This window comes from Lithobates pipiens, unplaced genomic scaffold (assembly GCF_037356315.1).
Source record: "Lithobates pipiens isolate NorthernLeopardFrog02 unplaced genomic scaffold, aLitPip1_a1.2 Scaffold_3, whole genome shotgun sequence".
In the NCBI taxonomy this organism is placed as follows: Eukaryota; Metazoa; Chordata; class Amphibia; order Anura; family Ranidae; genus Lithobates; species Lithobates pipiens.
In genome coordinates, this window is record NW_027507790.1 from 65,890,476 (window position 1) to 65,915,365 (window position 24,890).

Sequence of the window (24,890 nt, forward strand, 5' to 3'; positions counted from 1 at the left end):
AAAAAAAAAAAACCCCAACACAACTATTCCAATCATGAATAGTTCCCCCCCATTACTGCAGTGTGAACTGAGCCTTTGGGCTGCTTAATAGCAGAGACGGTTTACAACTGTCAACTTTTACCAAACACCGAATTATAGGGCCATCATTCATAGTTCACTCTAAACTGATAAGATATAGGCTTTTACCTCAGCCTATGGACAAATTTTGGGTACCACAATTTCAAGTTTTGTTATCCATTTACTTAACACAACCTTGTTAACTTTTACCAAAAATTTGGCAATATATTGCATTCATGTGCACCAATAACCATAAGAGTATATATGGTTTACTTGCACTATAGGTTTGATAAACGTGCATTAACATGACAAAGGTTAGCAACTACCACCATTTAATTTTCATTGCGTTCAAAAGATATATGTTCTGGGGTTTTAAGTAAAAGCCTAATGTGCATTTACATATAAATTGCAAAAAATGGCCCTGGCAGCAAAGGGTTAAAGCTTACATACCTACGTATTTTTTCTCGAATTCACCAGTCAAATGACGTTTTACAAATGTTGTTTTACCAGTACCACCATCACCAACCAGAACAAGCTGAAACAAAAATATGTCATTTTAATGTAAAGAACAAACATTTTAAACAATTTAAACAAAATATGACACATTTGCTTTACCTTGAACTGAACTTGAGGTTCTCCCTGGGCTGCCATGGTATGTGTGTGGCTAGGAGAAAACAAAATGTACAACATTTAGATTTTGATAGTGTCAGCAACATGAGTAGCAGTATTGAAAACTATATAATAGGCCACTCATCCCCCAAGGCAGACAGCTCCAGGCCTCATTCAGACTGTTAACAGAGTGTTAGTCACCCCACACCACCTCCTAATATACACCCACTTCCTGATGTCCTATTAAAGAGCTGCTTTATGATTGGTGCATAGCAGCAGTGCTATACATTGCAGGGGGGTTAATACCATAGAATGTAGCAAGCAACATGTTAGAGAACATGTGAACAACATCACTTATTCAAGCACCAACTACTTCATGCATTCACTTAGTTTTAAAAGCATACTATTGAAAACATTTCTCATTACTTTCCTGTAGTCATGTGATCATGAACGCACCCCTCATTTCTGAAGGCAAGAGGCAATTCATCACCTTCACCATTGATGCTATAGGCTTCCAGGATGCATCTAGCAACCAGCTACATTGAAGATGGACAGCTGGTATGTTAAGACTTTACACTCAGGAGCAGAGTAGAGGTCAATACTACCACCACATAAGGAACCGATTAGTGCTGTCCTACTAAAGTGCATAAAGAGCAAATTAACTTGCCAGGCCACCAAGCAGATACTAAGCTCAAAAGGCAGCCATTTAAAAAGGAAGTAAGCCTCCTTGTATTGTTTGCATCTGTAGGCAAGCCAATAAGGCTTACTTTCTAGGTACTGTAAATATCCTCTAAACTTGCACCATGTAGGAGATATTTACTGTATACACTGCCTATTACATAATCGGCACATGTGCTCTGAAGGAACAGCCATCTGCACGCAGGAGTGAAGTTATCCTGGCTCCAGCCACTCATCACTTGAGCCCACGAACCCGGAAGAAACAGTGGAAAATGTCAGCCGTCTCAGCGTGCATCAGCGGAGGGTTCCATTCTGGGGTATTTTATGAGTAATTATGCAATACATATTAGCTCATTATGCCTTTGTCTTCCAGTTTTTTGGTAGAGGTTGCAACCTCTTTAAATGCATGTACAGCCACCGGATCACTTTTACGGAATGGGGGAGGGAGACTATGGAACATCCATAGGTCATTTGTTACCTCCCCTAGCTGCACAGAAGAGAAACCCCACAAATGTACACCACTTTGTTTCTGGTGTCCCATTCCCCAGCTGCTATGACCAGGGAAGAAGCAAATTGCAGCCATTTAGCTACAATGGGAAGGCAGGTGGGAATATAACAGACCCAATGTGCACCTGAGCAAATTGGAATTGCAGTCACAATACAGGCAATGCCAAATTGGCTTTCACGCTGAGGTGGCATGGGAGACAATTTTAGCACAGAGTGCTTGCAGGAGGGAGGGTTAAAGCATGTGGCTAGCAGGTGAAAAGCAACGCTAAAACGAGCAGCACTTTTCAGCCAACACAGTTCAACCCCAGTGTGAAAGTAGCCTACTTTAAATGCCTATGTGTGCATGGACACATAAGCCAACATTAATCACTTCAGCCTCAGAAGGCTTTGACCCCTTCCTGACCAGGCCATATTTTGCAATAAAGCACTGCGTCCCTTTGATAATTGTGGGCTGTGGTACCCAAACAAAATGTGTGTCTTTTCCCCACAAATAAAGCATTCTTTTGGTGGCATTTGATCACCTCTGCAGTTTATTTCTTGTGCTATAAACAAAATTGACAATTTTGAAAAATATTTTGTACTTTGCTATATTATCCCCCAAAAAAGTAAACAAATGTCTTCATCAGTTTAGGCCAATATGTATTCTACACGTTTTTGGTAAACAAAAAACCTGCAAACATATATATTGAATTGCGCAAAACTTGTAGCATCTACAAAACAGGGAATGTATTTATGGCTTTTTTACAGTAGTAATGGCAGAGATCTGCAATTTTTAGAAGGACTGCGACAGACCGGACACTACACACTATTGGGACCATTGACATTTATACATCAGTCAGCTAAAAATAGCCACTGATTACTGTATACGTCATTGGCAGGGAAGAGGTAAACTGTATTCCCTAGATGTGTTCTAACTGTAGGGGGATGGGACCGACTAGGGGAGGAGGCCGATTGGCATTCATACTTAGTATGAACACACGATCTGTCTGTCCCCTGAGGGAACTTGGATTTGTACACATTCTCGATCTGTAACGAGCAATTGCTGATGCCTGGGGGACATCATGCCCACCAGGCAAGAACATCAGCTCTGGGAAGACGCTGCAGGCATGCGCCTGCTATAGCAACTTAAAGAGCCATCCTATAGCTGTGGCGATTTGTGTAGCCACGCCAACCTGCTGCAGTACAACTGCAGCAGCTGGCTGGCAAGCAGTTAAGTGCCGGATTATACATACAGGGGTGCCACAGCTCAGACATGGTGAGAACAAGCCCTAAGACTTACAATCACTTCCCACACTGGGCACAACAGGAAATGCATTAAACTCACATTCAAGTAGAAGTTGACAACACTAAAATCCCTGCATCTAAAGACATCCACTACCCAACACTGACCCATCTAGCCCTGTAAATATATAGCTTTTGAAGCCGATACAACAAAACGCTGAGCTCTCAGCTTCACTGTTGAGGTGGGTGCAGAGGACACAGCCGACAATGCGAGCCCCATAGTGAGTGTGTGACGCCACAGCCGTTGTCAGCAGTGTCCTCTGCAGAGCTACTGCTGCTGGAGACTGGTTCGAACCTAAAAAAAGGTATAACACCAATTTCTTCTCTACAGCTACATAGCTTAGTGTTAGATCGTGGATTTTAGTGTTTGGATAGATTTACACTTTAAAGTGGAGTTGCCACCCAAAAAATAAAACTACTTAAAATTCTTTAAAAAAATCAAAAAAAAATAATTGGCAAAAAAAAAAATTTTTTACTCACCTCTAAATACCGGTTGCTAGGGGGTCCCTCGTAGTCTGCCTTCTTCATTGCCCGGGCTGGTGACATCACTTCCCCTCGCGCCGCACATTCACCTGGGACCTGTCACGTGTCCCAGGTGACTGTACGGCGTATCACGGCGCCCTGCGCCGCTCGCGCATGCGCAGTGGGTGCCCGGCTGTGAAGCCACAGTCGGGTGCCCACAGTATGCATGACTGCGCCGCGAGCGGAGCGGGGAGCGAGGGGGGCTTCGTTCCCCCGCATCGCTGGAACCCGGGACAGGTAAGTGTCCGATTATTAAAAGCCAGCAGCTGCAGTATTTGTAGCTGATGACTTAATTTTTTTTTTAGGGGGTACCCCACTTTAAGATAATCTCTGGAATAGCACATCCTCACTGGAAGACATTCCTTCCATTCCTGTTATAGTAGCAACTCCATGATTTTACAGAGCTTAAAAGTGAACCTACACACCTAGGACACAGGCAGCAATAAAACCCAATAAGGGTTCTAATACTTGGCAAACTAAAAAGAGTTTTACCTCAAGATACACTTTATATAAAAGGAACTAAAGTTCCTTTAACTAAAGACTTTAGAACAGATACCGATCACAGAACATGCATGGTTTCATCTGCAATAAAATACACCTACCTGCACTCTTCCCTGGCGTGTAAACTAACTGCACAATACAAAGCCAGCACAGTACTGCGTGCTGGGATGACCGAGTCCCGCACACAAGTTACATCATCTTGTGCTGGTCATGGGGAGATGCCAGAGAGGGAGCCAGACTGGTAGAGAATTATATATTGCCTTTAGTTCCATTAATTATCTTCACCATTTCACCTCCCTCCCATCTATTAAGCGGTCTCTTCAAACGTCATACTAGCTTGACAAAAGCCTACTGCAGCAGCTCTTCTGTTCAGATGTCAACCCATTTCCTACACCAGTTGCCCCTCTCAGGTTCCAGCAGCCTAGGCCCCAACTGGGCTCTGCCGCCGGTGTCTTGTCAAATAGCGTCCTCCATCAGATAGTGTCCCCTGCGTACTGCGCATGCGCAGTACACAGGAACACACATTCCGAAAATTGCCGAGGATGAACGGCGCCTGCGCCGCGAGTCCAGGTTCTATCCCCACTATCCAAGTGGACATAGAGTTAGAATAAAAAAAGAGCCGAGCGCAGCGAGGCCGAGCCCGAAGCGTGGCGAGCAAAGCTCGCCCGCGAGGGGCCCTCTAAAATTCACAACCCTATGTCCGCTTGGATGGTGGGGCTACCACCTCCACTCACGGCGCAGGCGCTGTTCAGCTTCGGAGATTTTCCGAAGCTTCGTCTGCTCCGTACTGTGCATGCGCAGTACGGAGTGGACACTATGTGATGCCCGGACTCTATACGCCAGAACACCGGCTGTCCGAATGTGCTTCTACAGCCTCCTGAGATGTTAAGGGGCATCTCAAGGTGCTGGGCACTTCAGTCTCACCTAGGAGCAATAGCAGCAGCGTACAAAAATAAAAAATATACACAGCTGCATTCATATATTTACTTATTATACTTTAACGCAAGGTTCCTTGAGAAATGTTTGCCTCTGAGATGAGTTACCACTGACACCATTGACCTTTTTAGCAATCTATAAGGAGCATTCTTCCCACTGACCATCACACTCATGTATTAGGAATTGTAGCTTTAGTAATTTTAGAAGGGGTTCCCTAGGACCAGAAAGTTATTTCAAGAGTTCCTGTGTTGAACAGGTCAAGAAAAGCTGCCTTAGGGCATTCCCTGTGTTAAGGTGGAAGTAAAGCAAAATCTAACTCAGCCACATACTAAAACTAATCTAGCTCTTGAAGGGGGGTGGCTACACTAACCTGTTGTGAAGCCGCTACTGTGTCCGGTGCTCCCCCCCCCCCCATCAAGAAATGCCTGTGAAGAGATGTCACCCGTTGACTTCCTATTGGGCTTCCGTTGTCGACTGCCTCTCCTACACACTGAAGCCACCGATGACAGCTCAGCCTGCAGAACAGGTAAATAGCAATTTTTCTCTCTACGGGGCCAAGTTTTGATTTCCTTGCACTTTAAAGGTGAAACCATTTCCCTTGTCCACCCCCTATACCTGCCTCCTCTTACAATCCAGCACTGTGCCTGGCTACATGTCTCTCCCTGCTTTTACAGGACACAGTGTAGCAGGAGCCATAGAAATGTGATAGAAAGGAGAAAAAAAAAGTTCATGGAGTTCACTCATCTGAATGTAGATCTGTATATCCCAAGGATGACTGATACAACTTACTGTTGGAAGATGGTGCGACTTGAAGCCACAGATATGAATGGTTGTCATTAGGAATCATTGGGTACGACTTGTCATGCAACTGATATCCAAAGTTACACAAGTATGAAAGGGGCCTTAAATCAAGATTGACACGCCAGCAACTGGGAGTCCATCCAAGAATCAGCTCAGGTGAGGACACCACTGGATGCCTAGACAGGCTAGTTTCCCAATAGTAAATGTCAGCAGCTACAGTGTTGGTAGCTGCTGACTTAATTTTTGGAGGATGGGGGCCAATAATCATTTCCTGAAGTTGCTCTGAACGTGGTTTAAAGCGGCCTTCCACTCAATTAAAAAAGTTAGCAGCTACAAAAAGTGTAGCTGCTGACTTTTACACACCAATCCGTCCAGCGATGCAGGAAGCTCCACTCTTCTCCCTGGCATTCTACCTGTGGGCGTCTGGGTGGGACTGCATGCTGTGAATGGCCAGGCAATCGTCTGAGACCTATGGCATGAGGAAGAGGTGGTCTTCCTTCGGGTGCCACCAGGTGAGGAAATGGGAGCTGGGTGACTAAAAACAGGGTGCCCGCCCCCCCCAAAAGGACATGCCAAAATGTGGAAGTTCAGGTGATCACCAATACTTAAAGCGAAAGTTCCATTTTTAGGCAGAACTCCAGCAGTTTTCAGACGACATGTGACTCAAGCTGCACATCGGAAGTGCATTTGTCACGTTTGCTATTGCTTTCAATAGAAAAGTGCTTTCTGGTGCGTTTAACTCAAAACATGTTCCAAAGACTCAAGCAGAAATTCTCTCATCACAATGGAAGCACATCGCCTCGGTGTGAAAACATTTAAATGGACAATTTAAGCTTTAAAAGAAAAAAAAAAAAAAAAGTGTGAAAAAAAATAGTCCATGTGAAAGCAGCTTTTAGCCCCAAACTACTCACCATTTGTTACCCGTCACTGGACCCGTTCTAAAATATATCTACAAGTGAGGTTTCTGGAACAGGACAGTCTTCTAAATGAAATCTCACTAAAAACCTATAGCAGAAAGTCCTTCCTCCAGCCAGTGATCTGATTATGCACCCTAAATTATAATGATGCTGCCTAGACCAAAGTCTGATGAGAAAACATGGCTGAGCTGTGTCTAGGGATGTACACAGGGCTTGCTGAGGGAGCACTTCTAAAAAGCCAAGAGCACAAATGCATAATATCTTGGTAGTTTTTGTAATTAAAGTGGTTGGGAGATCACAACTCCAAGCAATGAGCAGTGACGGGAGAGGTGAGGGTGGTAGGGAGATCACAAACCCAAGCACTGATGTGAGAGGTGGGGTAGATTGCAAGCCCAAGCATTGAGCCGTGGTTTGGGGACAGGGAGATCACAAACCTAAGCATTTGGGGGGTGGGAAGATCACAAACCTAAGCATTGGACCAGTAATGGGGGTCTGGGGAAGATCACAGCCCCCCCCCCTCCCAGGCATTGGACCAGTAATGGGGGTCTGGGGAAGATCACAGCCCCCCCCCCCCCAGGCATTGGACCAGTAATAGGGGTCTGGGGAAGATCACAGCCCCCCCCCCCCAGGCATTGGACCAGTAATGGGGGTCTGGGGAAGATCACAGCCCCCCCCCCCCAGGCATTGGACCAGTAATGGGGGTCTGGGGAAGATCACAGCCCCCCCCCCCCCAGGCATTGGACCAGTAATGGGGGTCTGGGGAAGATCACAGCCCCCCCCCCCCAGGCATTGGACCAGTAATGGGGGTCTGGGGAAGATCACAGCCCCCCCCCCCCCCCAGGCATTGGACCAGTAATGGGGGTCTGGGGAAGATCACAGCCCCCCCCCCCCCAGGCATTGGACCAGTAATGGGGGTCTGGGGAAGATCACAGCCCCCCCCCCCCAGGCATTGGACCAGTAATGGGGGTCTGGGGAAGATCACAGCCCCCCCCCCCCCAGGCATTGGACCAGTAATGGGGGTCTGGGGAAGATCACAGCCCCCCCCCCCCCCAGGCATTGGACCAGTAATGGGGGTCTGGGGAAGATCACAGCCCCCCCCCCCCAGGCATTGGACCAGTAATGGGGGTCTGGGGAAGATCACAGCCCCCAAGCATTGGACCAGTAATGGGGGGCTGGGAAGATCACAGCCCCCCCCCCCAAGCATTGGACCAGTAATGGGGGGCGTAGGAAGATCACAGCCCCCCAAGCATTGATCAGTAATTGGGGGGTGGGTAGGGAGACCACAAACTCAGGCATTGATCAGTAATTGGGGGGTGGGTAGGGAGACCACAAACTCAGGCATTGATCAGTAATTGGGGGGTGGGTAGGGAGACCACAAACTCAGGCATTGATCAGTAATTGGGGGGTGGGTAGGGAGACCACAAACTCAGGCATTGATCAGTAATTGGGGGGTGGGTAGGGAGACCACAAACTCAGGCATTGATCAGTAATTGGGGGGTGGGTAGGGAGACCACAAACTCAGGCATTGATCAGTAATTGGGGGGTGGGTAGGGAGACCACAAACTCAGGCATTGATCAGTAATTGGGGGGTGGGTAGGGAGACCACAAACTCAGGCATTGATCAGTAATTGGGGTGGGTAGGGAGACCACAAACTCAGGCATTGATCAGTAATTGGGGTGGGTAGGGAGACCACAAACTCAGGCATTGATCAGTAATTGGGGTGGGTAGGGAGACCACAAACTCAGGCATGGATCAGTAATTGGGGTGGGTAGGGAGACCACAAACTCAGGCATTGATCAGTAATTGGGGTGGGTAGGGAGACCACAAACTCAGGCATTGATCAGTAATTGGGGTGGGAGATCACAAACTCAGGCATTGATCAGTAATTGGGGTGGGAGATAGAAATCACAACACAAAAGCATTGATGGGGGGGGGTCACAACCCCAAGCAGTCAGCAGTTATGGGGGGCTGCAGACACGTGCTACCCTCCGACGACAATAGGAATAGCAGACTCAGGAGTGTAACTCTCCTCTTATCCCAGCAGAGATGACAAGTTAAGTTACCATAAAGGAAAGCCTGCCGAAAACCTAACACGTGATGACACACGGCTGTAAAGCTATCAGCAGTTCAATGATATCCGCATGAGAAGAGGCCTATCCTATCCAGAGTATAAAGGAAGTCTATGGGCCCATGCACAGCCCGCCCCAGGCCTCGTACACACGCCGCTCCCGCCATGGGCAGCCACATGGGGGAAATGAAAAGTGTAATGGCGCAGCGCCGCTTCCTGCTGGCCTACACCCCACCCGGTCCTGTAGTCGGACACAGTAGCGCGCCCCCGCCTGGCAGGGCCTCTCCGGTGAGTGCAGGCCGCGGCGGGTGGAGTGCCTAGTCACGGGACAGAGAGGAGGATGAGGTGGCCGGCATAAAGACGATAAACCATGACTGGACTACACGCTCTCTATACGGGGCCTTCCCGGTGGCCGCGGACCCTCAGAGCCGGGCAATGGAAAAAGCGCGCCAAGCCGCCTCCCCCGCCCCCTGTCAGGGGGCTCAGCGCCGCCGCCCGCCCGATCTCCCTTCTACTCACCCGAGGGGACTATCTCCTGCCCAGAACAACGGCAAACTGCTACACGACTAAAGGGCTGAGCACACGGGTACAAGGAGCGCTGTGCCGCGAACGATGGTCGGGATACACGACGGATTGTAAAGCGCGGCCTCCCTCCGATCAGCTCTTACCTTCTAGAAGCGTCTGTATGAGGCAGCGAGAGAAAATGGCGGAAGCGGGATTCAAATACTAGGGCGCGCGCTGTGGGCGGGGCCAGCGTCACATGGGCGGACGAGGACGTCACTGCACTGACTGCAGCCTAGACTGCGGCGGGCTGGGCGGGAAGAGGCTTGCTTTAAACGCAAGTTGTAGAAAGAGAAAGAAAAATCTAGCGGGCTGGGTGTCAGACTCAGAGGAATGCAGGGCTTCTCAATGGAGGAACATGGCGGCTGGCTCTTCCCAAGCTTTGCTGGTCTCAGGGGCCGGGGTCACTGGGCCACGAGACTGCAGAGGAGGACTGCTGCCTCTCCTCATCTGCAAACTTGTAGGATTTCCCTGTGTGTTGTTTTCCTGCATATGGAAGGCAGGTCAGCAAAATTCTGAGGTTTGCTGTACTGGAGAGCGCAAAGTGCAGCCGTCGCTGCAGGTGATCACTGGCTGTACCAACATGCAAATCGCTGTGGGTGATCACTGGCTGTACAAACATGCAAATCGCTGCGGGTGATCACTGGCTGTACAAACATGCAAATCGCTGCGGGTGATCACTGGCTGTATGAACATGAAAATCGATGCGGGTGATCACTGACTGTACAAACATGAAAATCGCTGCTGGTGATCACTGACTGTACAAACATGAAAATCGCTGCTGGTGATCACTGACTGTACAAACATGAAAATCGCTGTGGGTGATCACTGGCCGTACGAACATGAAAATCACTGCGGGTAATCACTGACTGTACGAACATGCAACTTGCTGTGGGTGATGACTGGCTGCACGAACATGAAAATCGATGCGGGTAATCACTGGCTGTACGAACATCCAAATCTATGCGGGTGATCACTGACTGTACGAACATGCAAATCGCTGCGGGTGATCACTGACTGTACGAACATGCAAATCGCTGCTGGTGATCATTGACTGTACGAACATCCAAATCTCTGCGGGTGATCACTGACTGTGCAAACATCCAAATCGCTGCGGGTGATCACTGACTGTACGAACATGCAAATGACCGCGAGGGTCAACTGGTTGTACAAACAGACACAAGTCACAGCAGGTAATCACTGGCTGTGCAAAAAAATGCAAATTGCAGCGGGTAATCACTGGCTGTGCAAACAAATGCAAATCGCAGCGGGTAATCACTGGCTGTGCAAACAAATGCAAATCGCAGCGGGTAATCACTGGCTGTGCAAACAAATGCAAATAGCTGCGGGTGATCACTGGTTGTACAGACACGAATCACTGCAGGTGATCACTGGCTGTACAAAAAAATGCAAATCACTGCGGGTGATCACTGGCTGTACGAACAGACATAAATCAATGTGGGTGATCACTGGTTGTACGAACGGACATAAATTGATGCGGGTGATCCCTGGCTGTACAAGCAGACACAAATTGCTGCGAGTAATCACTGTCTGTGCAAACAAATGCAAATCGCTGTGGGTAATCACTGGCTCTGCAAGCGGACAAAAAGAATGCTGCGGGTAATTGCTGGCTCTGGGAACAGATACAAATCACTGCGAGTAATCACTGGCTGTACAAACAAAAATTACTGCAGTTGATCACTGGCTGAACAAACAGATACAAATAGAGTGGCCAGACGGAAGCCACTCCTCAGTAAAAGGCACATGACAGCCCATCTGGAGTTTGCCAAAAGGCAGCTAAAGGACTCTCAGACCACAAGAAACAAAATTCTCTGGTCTGATGAAACAAAGATTAAACTCTTTGGCCTTAATGGCAAGCGTCATGTATGGAGGAAACCAGGCACCACTCATCAACTGGCCAATACCATCTCTACAGTGAAGCATGGTGGTGGCAGCATCATGCTGTGGGGATATTCTTCAGCAGCAGGAACTTGGAGACTAGTCAGGATTGAGGGAAAAATGAATGCAGCAATGTACAAAGACATCCTTGATGAAAACCTTCTCCAATTTGCTCTGGGCCTCAGACTGGGGGTGAGGGTTCATCTTCCAACAGGACAACGACACTAAGAGCACAGCCAAGACAACAACGGAGTGGCTACAGGACAACTTTGAATGTTCTGGAGTGGCCCAGTCAGAGCCCAGACTTGAACCTGATTGAACATCTCTGGAGAGATCTGAAAATGGCTGTACACCAACATTCCCCATCCAACCTGATGGAGCTTAAGAGTAGGGATGAGCTTTATGTTCGGGTCGAACATGAGTTTCTACTCAAACATTGGCTGTTAGATCGTTTGTCGAAATACAAACATTATGGGGCGTTCGCGCCAAATTCGAGCAGTGCATCAAGCCCCATAATGCACTGCGACATCACAGTGCATTGCTGTATAATGATTGGCCAAGCATGCATTATGACCCGCATGCTTTGGTCAATCACAGCCCCATCAGCAAAGAGAGCCATAATTGGCCAAAGGATGGGTGCCTATGGCCAATTATGGCTCAGGGGGTTAAATCAACGCCCCACACTATATAAGGCTGCCTGCACGTTGGCCCTGTGTAGTGTGTTGCTGGCTTTCATAGAGAGAGTGCCATTTCATTTAGATTGAGCAGACAGGCTATTCAGTTAGCTGCAGCGTATTTAGTATATATACATCCAGGCTTGTATACTGTGTATATATATATATATATACACTGTATCCAGTTTAGCTAGCGCTGACTGCTGACTTGTTCCTGGTGTACTGTTTCTAATATACTTCAGGCAGGTGATTCAGTTAACTGCTTTGGATTTAAAGCGGAGGTCCACCCTAAAATGGACCTTCCGCTCATCGGATTCCTCCCCCCCTCCGGCGCCACAATTGGCACCCTTTAGGGGGGAGGGGGTGCAGTTACCCGGATAATCCAGGTAACTGCACCCACTTCCGGGCTAGCTCTCTGCGGAAAGGGGCGTACATTACGCCCCTTTCTGCAAGTGCCCGCCCCCTTCCGCAAGTGCCCCGCTGCCTGCTGGGAAACACACAGATCCCAGAGGCAGCGGGGACCGTCCTCATTGCGCGGCTCGCGCATGCGCAGTAGGGAACTGGGAAATGAAGCCGAAAGGCTCCATTTCCTGATTCCCATACCCAAGATGGCGGCGGCAGCACTCGAGTGTCGATCTAGAGATCGGCTTCGGGTGCCGACATCGCGGGCGCGCTGGACAGGTAAGTGTCACTATTTTAAAAGTCAGCAGCTGCAGTATTTGTAGCTGCTGACTTTAAAAAAAAAAAAAACGCGGAGTCCCGGCGGACTCCCGCTTTAATATATATACACAGTCAGTCTCGTATATATACCGTATATATATGTATATATCCATTGCATGCAGTTTAGCTATATCTCACTGCAGGCTGTTCCTGGTGTACTGTTTCTAATATACTTCTGGTAGGCAGGTGATTCAGTAAGCTGCAGTGCATAATATATATATATATATATATATATATATATATATATATATATATACACACAGTCTCCTACATATATATATATATATCCACTGCATTCTAGTCTAGCCAAGACTATATCTGACTGCAGGCTTTTCCTGGTGTACATTTTCAAATATACTTGCAGGCAAGTGATTCAATAAGCTGCAGTGCATACAATATATATATATATATATATATATATATATATATATATACAGTGCCTTGCGAAAGTATTCGGCCCCCTTGAACTTTTCAACCTTTTGCCACATTTCAAGCTTCAAACATAAAGATATAAAAAAAAATTTTTTTGTGAAGAATCACCAACAAGTGGGACACAATTGTGAAGTGGAACGAAATCTATTGGATTTTTAAAACTTTTTTAGCTAATAAAAAAATAAAAAGTGGGGCGTGCAAAATTATTCGGCCCTCTTGCGTTAATACTTTGTAGAGCCACCTTTTGCTGCGATTACAGCTGCAAGTCGCTTGGGGTATGTCTCTATCAGTTTTGCACATCGAGAGACTGAAATTCTTGCTCATTCTTCCTTGCAAAACAGCTCGAGCTCAGTGAGGTTGGATGGAGAGCGTTTGTGAACAGCAGTTTTCAGCTCTTTCCACAGATTCTCGATTGGATTCAGGTCTGGACTTTGACTTGGCTATTCTAACACCTGGATACGTTTATTTGTGAACCATTCCTTTGTAGATTTTGCTGTATGTCTACCATGTATATCCACTGCATTCTAGTCTAGCCAAGCCTATATCTGACTGCAGTCCATTCCTGGTGTACGTTTTCAAATATACTTTCAGGCAGGTATGTGATTCAGTGAGCTGCAGTGCATAAAATATATATAGTCTCCTACATATATATCCACTGCATTCTGCCAAGCCTATATCTGACTGCAAGACATTTCTGGTGTACATTTTCAAATATAGTTTCAGGCAGGCAGGTGATTCAGTGATCTGTAGTGCATTAAATATATATAGTATCCTACATATATCTATATCCACTGCATTCTAGTCTAGCCAAGCCTATATCTGACTGAAGGCCATTCCTGGTGTACTTTTTCTAGTAAACGTCAGGCAGTGTTTTGCTAATGAAATTTTACAGCATGTCTGGAAGGCCACCACAGAGAGGCAGATGCTCACAGGCCACTAAAAGAGGGCAAGCAGGCTCTGTGTCTACAGCCAACAGTGCTGGTCTCGGATAGTGATGGACGAACTTCCGACGGGACGTTTCGCGGACCGCTAACGCGGCCGATAGTTCACGAACCGGAACGTTCGCGGCGGGCCCCATTGACTTCAATGGGAGGCGAACTTCGCAAACCTACAGGTCAAATTTGCAGCCACAAAATAATTAATAGCTGTGCAAACATAGTCCCACCACATGGCCAATGACATAACACATGTATGAGGTGAATCTGGGATCGACAACTACAAGCATTCTTTTTTTATACGGGAAATTGTTGTGACAATTCAGGACTGTGGAGCGCATGAAGGCAATGGAGGAGAGGGAAGGTCAGGGACCAGGGTAGGCAAAGAAGAGGGTGCAGGAGATGATCACCAGCAGCGTGACATACAACAATGACACCTGCACCATGATAGAGTGATCTGACAACAGCACGGTGATAGAGAGCACTGACATCAGCAGCGCGACATACAGCAATGACACCTGCACCATGATAGAGTGATCTGACAACAGCACCGTGATAGAGAGCACTGACATCAGCAGCGTGACATAAAGCACTCACACCAGCACCGTGATATACAGCACTGACAGCAGCACCGTGATAGAGAGCAATGACATCAGCAGTGTGACATAAAGCACTCACACCAGCACCGTGATATACAGCACTGACAGCATCACCGTGATAGAGAGCACTGACATCAGCAGCGTGACATAAAGCACTCACACCAGCACCGTGATATACAGCACTGACAGCATCACCGTGATAGAGAGCACTGACATCAGCAGCGTGACATAAAGCACTCACACCAGCACCGTGATATACAGCACTGACAGCAGCACCGTGATAGAGAGCACTGACATCAGCAGCGTGACATAAAGCACTCACACCAGCACAGTGATATACAGCACTGACAACAGCACCGTGATAGAGAGCACTGACATCAACAGCGTGACATAAAGTACTCACACCAGCACCGTGATATACAGCACTGACAGCAGCACCGTGATAGAGAGCACTCACACCAGCACCGTGATATACAGCACTGACAGCAGCACCGTGATAGAGAGCACTGACATCAGCAGTGTGACATAAAGCACTCACACCAGCACCGTAAGCAGCCCCAGGAGGAAGTCAGCATAGCACAGGGATGGTGGGAGCCCCTCATAATGAGCATAGCACAGGGATGGTGGGAGCCCCTCATAATAAGCAGCCCCAGGAGGATGTCAGCATAGCACAGGGATGGTGGGAGCCCCTCATAATAAGCAGCCCCAGGAGTAAGACAGCACAGGGATGGGGGGAGCCCCTCATAATGAACATAGCACAGGGATGGTGGGAGCACCTCAAAATATGCACAGCAGAGGTACAGCCCCAGGAGGAAGTCAGCACAGCACAGGGATGGTGGGAGCCCCTCATAATATGCACAGCAGAGGTACAGCCCCAGGAGGATGTCAGCACAGCACAGGGATGGTGGGAGCACCTCAAAATATGCACAGCAGAGGTACAGCCCCAGGAGGATGTCAGCACAGCACAGAGATGGTGGGAGCCCCTCATAATAAGCAGCCTCAGTAGAAATATGACACCGCTTAATCTCTTCAAAGAGGAGGGTACGGGCATATAGTACGGTGTGCTTTTTTTGGACAAGGAAGTGAGCCAAATGAAGAAAGAAGGTCTCTGTTTTCGATTAAAAAAATTGTTTATAGACCTATACATGGTCTACTGGTCACATGTGTTGAATTCCTCCGAGATCCATGCCTCATTAATTTTTAGAAATGTGAGGTAGTTAACACTGTCGTGAGCTAGGCGAGTACGCTTATCGGTCACGATCCCCCCTGCTGCGCTGAACGTCCTTTCGGACAGAACACTGGATGAGGGGCAAGCCAACAGATCGATTGCAAATTGGGCAAGCTCTGGCCAGAGGTCAAGCCTGCCCACCCAGTAGTCCAGGGGTTCATCACTCCTCAGAGCGTCCACATCGGCCATTAACCCGATGTAGTCGGACACCTGACGGTCTAGGTGTTCCCTGATGCTGGATCCGGATGACACCTGTCGATGGGTCGGCTGAAAGAATGACCTCATATCCGAAGTCACCAACACATCTTCAAACCGACCTCTTCTTGCAGGCGCTGTTGGATTGGTACCCGCAACTCCTTCTCTGGGAGTGGGAATTGCTCCTCTGCCAGCGCACGCAAAAGCAGAATGCAGCATTTCTCGAAGCAAGGCCTGGAAGTGCTGCATTCTGACAGCCCTCTGTGACGGCGGTAACATTTCCGCCATTTTGTGTTTGTACCGGGGGCCTAAGTACGTTGCCACCCAGTACTGGTCCTTGACCCTTATGCTTTTTATACGGGGGTCCCTTTTAAAACACTGGAGCATGAAGGCCCCCATTTGCACTAAAGTGGAAGCAGTGTGGTGGCCTGGCTCCTGCTCATCATCAAGGATAATGTCATCCTCTTCATTCTCCTCTCCCCATCCACGCACAACAGGGATCCCAGAAAGGTTTAAAGCATGCTCTTCTTGCTCCTCCTCATCCGCCCCGGCACCATCCTCCTCTGACTCCTCTTCAGACTCCTGTTGTTGACTTGTCTCAGATAGAGTAGCCCCCCCTGGGAATTCATCCAGCATTGCGACTTCCTCATCTTCCCGCTCCTGCTCCTCCACAGCTTGATCAATGACACGACGCAATGCACTCTCCATAAAGAAGGCATAAGGTACCATGTCACTGATGGCGCCATGGCTGCGACTGACCAGTTTGTTGATCTCCTCAAATGGGCGCAGAAGTCTGCATGCGTCGCGCATGAGCAGCCACTGGCGCGGTGAAAAAAAACCCAGCTCCCCAGAACCAGTTCTGCCGCAGAGTTCATACAGGTAGACGTTAACTGCACGTTTCTGCTGGAGCATCCTATCAAGCATATAGAAGGTTGAGTTCCATCGCGTCGGGCAATCGCAAATAAGACTTCTGACCGGCATATTATGTCGCCGCTGAATGTCAGCAAGGCGAGCCATGGTCGTGTAAGATCTTCTGAAATGAGCCGAGATTTTCCTTGCCTGCCGCAAGATGTCCTGGACCCCAGGGTATTTGACAAGGAATCGCTGCACGACCAAGTTTAAGACGTGTGCCATGCATGGCACGTGCGTGATTTTGCCCTGTTTCAATGCGCTAAGCAGATTGGCACCGCTGTCACACACCGCTTTACCAACTGTCAAATTGAGCGGTGTTAGCCACTGATCTGCCTGTGAACGCAAAGCTGAAAGGAGTGCAGGGCCAGTGTGGCTCTTGGCTTCCAGGCACAACAGACGCAGCACGGCATGGCAACGTCTCACCTGGCATGTCGAATAGGTTCTGGGGAGCTTGGGCGGCGCAGCGGAAGAGACGCTAGCAGCGGAAAAGGAGGAGTCAGCTGAGGAGGATGGAGTAGGAGGAGGAGAAGAAGAGTCAGGCCTGCATACAATCCGTGGCGGTAAAACCAAATCTACACGGGTGCCACGGGTTACATGCTTGACGGCCGTCAGAAGGTTCACCCAGTGGGCAGTAAAAGTGATATACCTTCCCTGCCCGTGTTTGCTAGACCACGTGTCTGTGGTCAGATGTATCTTGGCACCGACACTGTGTGCCAGAGATACATTCACTTGCCGCTGAACATGGCCATATAGCTCTGGGATGCCCTTCTCTGAGAAATACTTCCTTCCTGGGACCTTCCATTGTGGTGTTCCAATGGCCACAAATTTGCGAAAGGCCTCCGAGTCCACCAGTTTATATGGCAGTAGTTGGCGGGCTATGAGTTCTGCCAAGCCAGCCGTCAACCGTTGGGCAAGAGGGTTATCCGGCCTCATCATTTTTTTACGCTCGGACATTAGGCCCACAGAAGCCTGCCTTTTTGCAGAAAAACGTGAGCTTGGCGTGATGGAAGGTGGAGTGGAGGACAATTGTGAGGAGAGAGGAGAAGTAGAAGACAAGGCTGGACGGTGAGAGCCTGCAGTGTGGCTTTGTGTGTTCCGTTGCTCCCACTCGGCTCGGTGATGGCTGCTCATGTGCCTTCTTAAGGCGGTCGTCCCTAGTTGAGTGTTGGGCTTACCGCTACTAATGCGCTGACTGCAAAGATTGCAGATGGTAACGCTATTGTCAGCAGCGGACACGTTAAAAAAAGCCCACACTGCAGAGCCATGTGCCGGTGTCCTGGGAGCGCCAGATGTGACCGTACATGGTCGATGACTCGCTCCTGATACATTTGCAGTCTGCTTTGTCCCTCCTGTGCAATGTAAGTTATTCCTGCTTCTCCTCCCTATCTGCTGGTCCATATCTCCCTCTGAACTCCCCTCCTCTTCCTCTCTTGTGGGCACCCACGTGACATCACTAGACACGTCATCATCAACATCACCTTCCCCACCGCTATAAGTAGAGATCTCGGAGTAGGCAGCAACACCGGGCACCAACCTCCTCCTTGGGCTGATCTGGGTACTGTCGTCAGACTGCTGAGTAGCGGTTGTTGCTGCCTCCTCTTCCTGATCCAATACCAAGAGTGGCTGCGCATCAGAAATGTCTTGATATGGATCGGAAAATAATTTCTGTGACTCAAGCGGAAGGTATGTGGTGGTGGTGGTGGTGGTGTTGTTGGTGGTAGTGTCTTTGGGGGTGCACATAGCAGAGAGTGAAGAAGAGGGTGCAGATCGAGAGGATGAGGAGGGTGCAGAGGAGTAAGGCTGAGCGAGCCACTCAACCAAGTCTGGTGTGTCCTTTAAAGTAATTGAACGCACCTTCTGCAACTTCCCACTTTGGCTCAAGCCTGTTGCTCCTGCCCTACCCCTACCACCCCTGCGGAAGGGCCTGCCTCTTCCTCTGCCTGTCATTTTTTAAATGACCCTGTGACAAAACTCTCAGTCCCTATACCGATGAAGGACTGCTGCAGTATAGGGCAGCGGTCAGCAGTAGTGCACCTCAACCCTATGTATTGTGGACCGATACCAGTCCTTATAGAATGGCAGACTGTACCTCACTCAACCCTATGTACTGTAGTACCCTATACCTTACCAGTCCTTATAAGGACTTTTGTGGACCAAGTAGGTTGTGTGTGAGTGATTAGCAGACTGTACGTCAGTCCCTATACAGATAAAGGACTTCTGCAGTATAGGGCAGCGGTCAGCAGTAGTGCACCTCAACCCTATGTATTGTGGACCTATACCAGTCCTTATAGAGTAGCAGACTGTACCTCGCTCAACCCTATGTACTGTAGCACCCTATACCTTACCAGTCCTTATAAGGACTTTTGTGGACCAAGTAGGTTGTGTGTGAGTGATTAGCAGACTGTACGTCAGTCCCTATACCGATGAAGGACTGCTGCAGTTTAGGGCAGCGGTCAGCAGTAGTGCACCTCAACCTTATGTATTGTGGACCTATACCAGTCCTTATAGAGTAGCAGACTGTACCCCACTCAACCCTATGTACTGTAGCACCCTATACCTTACCAGTCCTTATAAGGACCTTTGTGGACCAAGTAGGTTGTGTGTGAGTGATTAGTAGACTGTACGTCAGTCCCTATACCGATGAAGGACTGCTGCAGTATAGGGCAGCGGTCAGCAGTAGTGCACCTCAACCCTATGTATTGTGGACCGATACCAGTCCTTATAGAATGGCAGACTGTACCTCACTCAACCCTATGTACTGTAGTACCCTATACCTTACCAGTCCTTATAAGGACTTTTGTGGACCAAGTAGGTTGTGTGTGAGTGATTAGCAGACTGTACGTCAGTCCCTATACCGATGAAGGACTGCTGCAGTATAGGGCAGCAAACAGCAGTAGTGCACCTCAACCCTATGTATTGTGGACCTATACCAGTCCTTATAGAGTAGCAGACTGTACCTCACTCAACCCTATGTACTGTGCACCCTAGACAGACCAAGTTACCAGTCCTTATAAGGAGCTTTGTGGAACAAGTGGGTTGTGAATGATTAGCAGACTGCAGCAGAAGGGCAGCAGTCAAGTATAATATTCTTTCTATATTTGGAAGAAAGAATATTATACGTGTACAAGCCTATTACCATACCACTGATACCAGTTCTGAAAAGAACCTTTGTGGAACTAATAGTAACAGCTACTGATTAAACTGACCCTCACTGCCTCACACACTGCTTCCTGCCTGTCCCTATATAAACTGACAAAACAGAGGCTACTGGAACAATAATTGAAATAGCACTTTTGTGGACCTGATAGTAACAGCTAATGACTAAACTGGCTGTCCCTGCAGCACACACTGTCCTGTCCCTTTCTCTAAACTGACAAAAGACACTCAGGCTGCTGCAACAATCACTAGCACAGCACTGCCTATCCTGAACTACACCTAACACCTATACCAGTCCTGAAAATAACTTTTGTGTACCAAATAGCTAGCGATTTGGGTCACTGTAATCTCTGTAAAATGGCCGCCGGATCGGGTGTATTTATAAGTTAGGGGGAATGTCCAAGTGTCCATGTGCTGTAATGTCTCAATTGGCTGTCCTGTACCCCATGATGGATGTGTCATCATAGGTCAAAGTTCTTTTACACAGTAAACGCGGAAGTCTGCCGGGCGAACTGCGCCAATAGTCCGCCGAACGGGCAGACCGCGAACAGCTAAAATTCGCCGCAAAACGACCGCCGGGCGAACTGTTCGGCCATCACTAGTCTCAGACATGGTGCATCCTCAGAATGTGGTCGTGGGGCATGCTTGTCCTTTTTTTTGGCAGCTGGCTGTGTTGATCCACAACATGCAGAAGAGTTGGTAGAGTGGATAACTAAGCTGTCCTTATCCTCTGTCACCCAGGTTCAGAATAGTTTGACTGCCAATGCAGCTGCCAAAGCGGCCTATTCCATCAGCTCAATGTCATCAGTCACTCCTTCCCTAGCCCCACCATCATGCACAGAGGAGTCCCCCGAACTGTTCGACCACAGTGTCGGGTACATGCTGCAGGAGGATGCACATAGTTTTGAAGGCTCCGATGATGGTACCCAAGTTGAGTAAGGCAGTAACATTAGCTAGAGAGAGGGGGTGCCCAAGAAGGATAAGAAACTAGCAGTCATGTTCCCCCAGCTGCAGCATATTGCCAGGTTTGCTCCAGTGGTGAGGAGGGAGGGGATGATGAGGTCACTGACTCTACGTGGGTGCCTGGGAGGAGGAGGGGGCACATATCCAACAAGACAGGATGCCCTCAAGGGGCCAGCTTAAGGGCAGCCCCCTGACTGCATCACACCGCAGAGCTCCGCATGTGCAGGGTGCTGCTGACTCCCCACATATTTTGAAAAGTTATTTGGTGTGGGCTTTTTTGATATGTGTGCAGCAGTTCAAGGGGCTACGCAAGCAGTCAGGCAAAAAGATGCCATGCGGTGCTTGAGTTGGTCTGCTTAGGGGACAGGAGCCACACTGGGGCAGAGATTCTGTCAGCTCTGCAGGGGCAGACTTTGCGACAATGGCACCAACCTCCTCTCCATCCTCCCACAGGGACACTTGACCCATGTTCCCTGTTTGGCTCACATTCTTAATGGTGGTGCAGCGGTTCTTGTGCAGGTACCCAGGCTTACAGGATCTCCTGAGGCAGGCCAGGAAAGTCTGTGGGCATTTCCGCTGGTCATATAATACCAGTGCTCGGCTGGCTGACCTTCAAAAGGAATGCAACCTGCCCAAAAACCGCCTCATTTGTGACATGCTTATCATGTGGAACTCAATGTTGGCAATGCTGCAGTGGCTGCACACACAGCAGAGGGCCATCAATGTGTACCTGTGTGAGTATGGCACCAGGACAGGGTCAGGGGAGCTTGGCTTTTTTTCGCCACGCCAGTGGCTACTGATCAAAGATGCATGCACTCTCTTGTTGCCATTTGAGGAGGCCACAAGGATGGTGAGCAGTAACAGTGCATGCATCAGTGATACTGTTCCTGTTGCAGCACACACTTTGTGGAATAATGGACTTGGCACTTGAGGCAGAACAGAGGGAGGAAGAGGAGGACTTCCTTACCTCTCAAGGCCCCCTTTATCTAGATAGTATTCCTGGGGGGCCGCCGATCACACAAGAGGAGGATGAGGACTGTGTCAGCATGGAGGTCGAGCCTAGTACTCAGCAGCAGTCTTCAAGGGATTGTTTTCAGTCCCCAGAAACCCATGGACTTGTAAGTGGCTAGGAGGAGGTGACTGTGGATCATGCCATCCTTAGTGACCCAGAGGACTCCGGATCGAATGCCTCAGCAAACCTCAGCTGCATGGCCACCCTGATCTGCAAAGCCTGTGAAAGGACCCTCAGATGCGTGGTATCAAGGAGAGGGATCATTACTGGCTGGCAACCCTTCTTGATCCACGTTACAAGGTTAAGGTTGTGGAACTTATCCAGCCTTCGCAGAGGGAGCAGAGGATGAAACATCTCGGGAGGCCTTGCAGAAAGGCTTGTGCAATGCGTTTCCAGAGCCTGGAAGGTTACAATTTCCTGGTCCTTCTGGACAACGTGTTGCTGAGGCTTTGGTCAGTTACAGAAGGAGCAGTGGAGAAGGTGGCTGTCTGACCGATGCGTTCAGACAATTCTTTAGTCCGCAGCCCCAAGGTCTGATCAGTTCCAGCAACCATCGCCAGCGTCTGATTTACATCAGGAATACCTAGGGGCAAGATCAGACTTGGAGACCTTTCCAACTGACAATCCACTGGGTTACTGGGTCTTGAGGATGGATCACTGGCCAGAGCTTGCACAATATACAATTGAGCTACTGGCCTATCCTGCATCCAGCGTTCTTTCTGAACGCACATTCAGTGCTGCTGGAGGCTTTGTAACCGATCACAGAGTCTGTCTGTCCACAGACTCAGTTGATTGGCTCACCTTCATAAAAATGAATCAGTCTTGGATCACCATCTACCAAGCACCTGATGCTGATGTAACCGATTCATTTTTTAAAGAATGTGAGATCCCATGAAATCTGCCTTTGCTCAGGGACTATACTGTTATGCTGAGTGACTATCCTATTCCTCCTCAATGTTCACGTTGATAGCTGCTAAGAACATTTTTGATTCAGGGCACCACCACAAGTGCAAAAGCCCAACAGGGGCATATAATTATTATTTTTTCTGTAATATTTTGCAGCAGGGCTCATTCTTGCGCTCAACTAGAGTATCTATGAGGGATTGCAGTGTTGTGGTGCCACCACCAGTGCCTAAGACTCAAATTTTCTGCCCCTGTTAGGGGTGTGTAATTACAATTTGTAATCAAATATTTAACAGCAGGGCTCCTTCCTGCACTCAACTAGAGTATCTGTGAGGGGTTGCAGTGTTGTGGCACCACCACCAATGCCTAAGGCCCAATTTTTCTGCCCCTGTTTAACAGGGGCATGTGATTACATACTTTGCTCTAATATTTCACAGCAGGGCCAATTCCTTCACTGAACAAGAGTATCTGTGAGGCTTTACAGTGTTGTGCCACCACCACCACTGCCTAAGGCCCAATTTGTCTGCCCCGTTTAACAGGGGCATGTGATTACAATATTTGCTCTAATATTTCACAGCAGGGCTCGTTCCTGTGCTCAACAACAGAATCTGTGAGGGTTTACAGTGTTGTGGCACCACCACCAAAGGCCCAATTTTTCTGCCCCTGTTCAACAGGGGCATGTAATTACAATTCTTGATATAATATTTCACAGCAGTGCCCGTTCCAACGCCCAACAGGAGTAACTGTGAGGTCTTACAGTGTTCTGGTACCACCAACACCTAAGGCCCAATTTTCTATATAGGGCAGGCCGTATAGTATATACAGGCGGTCCCCTACTTTCAAACATCCGACTTAAAAACCACTCCTACTTACAAACGGAGGGAGACAACAGGAAGTGAGAGGAAATCTACCCCTAGGAAAGGAAATTTTCTCCTGTAAGAGTTAATATGGGAAAAAGGTGTCTCCACTGATGCTTTATCATCAATCCTTGTTTCCCTAATAACCCCACATTTTCAAAATCCAATTGTCATAGGGACAGAAAGTGAGGTGAAATCTTCTGAACAGGGGCACAGACAGCAAAACAAATGTTACAGGGTTGATAAGTGAAAAAGAGCTTCAATTGCAGGACCTAGGTGAGGTTTAGTGAGATAATATAAATAAATAAATCATCAAATATTATTAACAAATCAGTAAATAATATAAGTGACAAATTGTGTCGTTCATCCGGCTCGGTTCACACAGGGGGCGACGCGAGGCGACACGACTTGCCGTGCCGCGACCTGACAAGTCGCCCCCGTTCTGTACTAAGGAACCGTTCTAAGAGGAGCGACTCGAGTCGCTCCGACTTAGAAAAAAGGTTTCTGTACTACTTTTGGGCGCCTCGGGCGACTTGCATTGACTTCTATACAGAAGTCATTTGCAAGTCGCTGCTGAGGTCGCGGCAGGTCGCGGCAAGTCGTGTCGCCTCGCATCGCCCCCTGTGTGAACCGAGCCTAAGGGGAAATTCTTTGTTTGTTTAACCAATGACTGAATCCATAAATAAATAAACAAACAGTGTTATGGGAATACATTAAACAAATGTCTACAGCGTATAAACACACAATTCTATGAATCAGTGCTGGCTAAGAACTTCTAAGAATTCCTTCCCAAATGGTGGAAAATAAGCAAACTTTAACTGAACAGCAACAGTTTTTCTTTGCTCTATTTCTTCTAATACAGCCTCCACATGTAATCCCGCAAGCGATATATGAAAATGACCAAATGGCAGCTTACCAGATCCAAGGATCAAATGGCCATATATCAGAATGAACCCTCTACACCGG

At 48.4% G+C, this 24,890-nt stretch overlaps 1 long non-coding RNA gene across 1 annotated transcript; it reads right to left on the reverse strand.

The window, feature by feature from the left end:
• On the reverse strand, positions 1-9,540 carry LOC143940428 (uncharacterized). Its single transcript, XR_013263870.1, has 3 exons — positions 9,398-9,540; positions 673-721; positions 1-592 (listed from the first exon to the last, which is right to left on the reverse strand). It is a non-coding gene; the product is annotated as an uncharacterized LOC143940428 (long non-coding RNA).
• Positions 9,541-24,890: the final 15,350 nt, after the last annotated feature.